At 41.9% G+C, this 3,321-nt stretch overlaps 1 pseudogene; it reads left to right on the top strand.

Annotated features, from left to right (window-relative positions):
* The first annotated feature begins 394 nt into the window (after positions 1-394).
* LOC119562530 lies at positions 395-2,861 on the top strand (annotated as a pseudogene).
* The last annotated feature ends 460 nt before the right edge of the window (positions 2,862-3,321 follow it).

The following is a 3,321-nucleotide window of genomic DNA, read 5'->3' as shown; positions in this document are numbered from 1 at the left end:
AGAGATCGCGGGTAGGTGGCGCATTTCAATCTCGCCTTGCTTCCATATCTCCATTTCCCATTGGTCCCTTTAGCTGAGTAAAGGGTATCTAATAGTCGAGGTACTCGATTATAGCGTTATTTCTTGTTTTTAATATATGAAACTCTGTCGTGCTATATTACTACTAATGGGATCTATATAAAATTAAAAACCTACAAAACAATTGTAAACCTTTTATTTACCAACACTTTGATTAAAGTTTTATTTTAGTTGGATTTGATACTTTTTTTATTTAATTTAAACAATGCTTTTAACACGCAGTCCAGAGATCATACAATAAGAAGAGAGAGCAGTACATTGCTTTATCTGCAGAAGCTCTATTGAGTATATAACTTTTTTTCCGCTTTCCTTTAGTATGGAAGTCCACACAGTGACGGTGAACAGCCTACATTGCACTGCCACGGAGCTTTCCTCCCTCAAAGCTTCTGCATCTGCGCCTGCCTCGCCCAAGATCACATCAAAGAAGAATATTTCCAACAAAGCTGTCTCCGAGGCTACTATCATTGAACGCCTGAAGCATAGTTCAACCTGTGAGCTGGAAAAGGAGTATAATGAACTGAAGAACTGGCACGGTTCTTTAACAGGCAATAGAAGTGTGGGAAAAAGGAATGGCTCGTTAAGTGGGGACTCCTCAACCACGTCAGCCACGCCCGGAACCAAAACAATGGAAAGTGGTTTTACGATTAAGAAAGCGTATCTCGAGCAGCCGAACTCCGACACGCAAAGCGCATCGTATCAAATTCTTCCGCAATGGGGATCGTTTCTATTCCGGCATAACAATACCTGTCTCCAATGAACGGTACCGATCCTTCGAGAGTCTTTATGAAGACTTAGCCCGGTTGCTTGAGGAGAGTGTCAAGATACCAGGGGCTGTTCGCACGATATATAGCATGTGCGGGAAAAAGGTGCGTACTCCTCGGTGTTGCCTCTACTCTCAAACAGTCTCATGCTTTTGCTTTTTTAGATTAACACTCTCGATGAGTTGGAGGACGGTCAGAGCTACGTTTGTTCCTGCAACAACGAGCAATTTAAGAAGGTGGAATACAACACTGGCTCCCATCCTTTGGTTAATTTGACGTTGTCCAACAACAGTCGATCGAATAAACAGCGATTGGCTAAAAATTATAGACCCGCCTCTCCCTTAAAAAACGGATCACTAGCAAGTAGCAATGGACCACTTACAGTATGTGGCGGAGGAGTGGACAACAGGATTCCGTTGAACGCGTCCCGCTTTATCAACCGTGACACTGTGGTTCATCCTCGTATAGTTACGCTGATACGTAATGGAACTAAGCCCCGCCACATTATGCGTTTGTTGTTAAACAAGCGTAACAGTCCAAGCTTCGAACACGTACTGACCGCCATTACCCAAGTGGTTCGCCTAGATACGGGATATGTTAGAAAGGTATTTACCCTTTCAGGTATATCAGTGGTTCAACTCGCAGATTTTTTTGGACCGGATGATATTTTCTTTGCATATGGGACAGAGAGAATCAACACTGCGGAGGATTTTAAGTTGGAAGCGGAGGAGCAACGTGCTATTAATGTCATACGCAAGACCCTGCGCACGGCAGGGACCACCTGCATGGGACCCAAGCCCAAGATGCCTTTCAAGAGCAAAAAGGCTTATCCCCCGTTGGTGCATTCGGAGGAATTTAAAGCCGCTCCCGCGCCTGATGACCATAGAGAGGCTGCTTTACTGAAAAACCCTGGCATAGAGCTCGATGACTTGCAAGCAGATATACGGGGCAGTTACACGTTGGGACAAATTATCGGCGACGGGAACTTTGCCATTGTTCTGAAGATCATGCATCGTCAAACGGGAAATTTATATGCCTTGAAAATAATAGATAAAAACAAATGCAAGGGCAAGGAGCACTACATTGATGCTGAAGTTCGAGTCATGAAAAAGTTGGATCATCCGAATATAATATCACTTATAATGAATGTGGAGAAACATACAAATATGTATCTGGTACTGGAGTATGTAAGTGGTAAGCGTTGATTTCTGTACAGTTTCTACCAGCTAAAATATGTAAATATATTATTTTAGGTGGCGATCTGTTCGATGCAATAACTCAGGCCACTCGATTCTTAGAAAGTCAATCGCGAATTATGATAAGGCATTTGGCGTCAGCCATGTCTTACCTGCATTCAATGGGCATTGTGCACTGAGATATTAAGCCTGAGAATCTCCTGGTAGGAGCCTTGTAATTTGAATTAATCATCTGTTTAACAAATAATGATTGAAACCATTTACATTTACAGGTAGAACTAGATGAACATGGAAACGTTCTTGAACTAAAGCTCGCTGATTTTGGATTAGCATGCGAGGTAAACGATCTTCTTTTTGCCGTTTGTGGTACCCCCACCTATTTCGCGCCGGAGATATTGTTAGAAGTCGAATATGGTTTAAAGGTGAGAAACAAAACTAAATCTTCATTAAGTTAGTTAAATATTCCCGTTTTTGCATCCAAAAGATCGACGTGTGGGCCGCTGGCATCATTTTGTACATACTACTGTGCGGGTCTCCACCGTGTGTGGCGCCCGATAATCAACAGGAACCACTCTTTGACGCCATTATATCGGGCATTTACGAGTTTCCAGATCCATACTGGTCCGATGTAGGTGATGGCGTACGTGATTTGATCGCCAATATGCTGCAGTCGGATCCGAACGTTCGCTTTACAAGCGAAGACATCCTTGATCATTATTGGACGATGGAAAATGAGCAACACGAATGCAAAAATTATAATAGATGAATTGTGACCGTGTAAAACGTTTACATAAACTTCATTTCCACCCCACAGTATTTATGCGGGATACATTTTTGTATTATGTATCTTAAAAAGCTATTATATAAGCCTTTATTTATTTATACTTTTAGCCGCAAACGCTATTCGGGGATATTCATGTAACGATATCCACAAATTAAAAACGACCATTCAAGAGTAATGACGAAAATAGCCGAAAGCATTTCTTGAATTCCATAGTTATGTACATAATGAGGTGAATTCTTTGCACACAACAACTAGTGATTCCGATTGAAACTGAATTCCTCGTAAGGGTTCTTTATCAACTGTCTTTCTCCGCCAGTGAGTTTTGTATTTCGCTTGTGCGGTTCTGTTAGATCTTCGTCTAAGGCAGACTGATTGTATAGGGGTAAACGACATCGATGATTATAATGCGTTTTGTCTTACAATCGTACGTCATACCAGATCGGTCCTGTCTGAACTCAAATTTGACCGGTGATTTACTTTGGTCCAGCTATGTAGTTTCGTA

Source organism: Drosophila subpulchrella, unplaced genomic scaffold, assembly GCF_014743375.2.
Source record: "Drosophila subpulchrella strain 33 F10 #4 breed RU33 unplaced genomic scaffold, RU_Dsub_v1.1 Primary Assembly Seq55, whole genome shotgun sequence".
Classification (NCBI taxonomy): domain Eukaryota; kingdom Metazoa; phylum Arthropoda; class Insecta; order Diptera; family Drosophilidae; genus Drosophila; species Drosophila subpulchrella.
The sequence above is the reverse complement of the archived record's forward strand: the minus strand, read 5'-3'. Positions and strand labels throughout refer to the sequence as shown.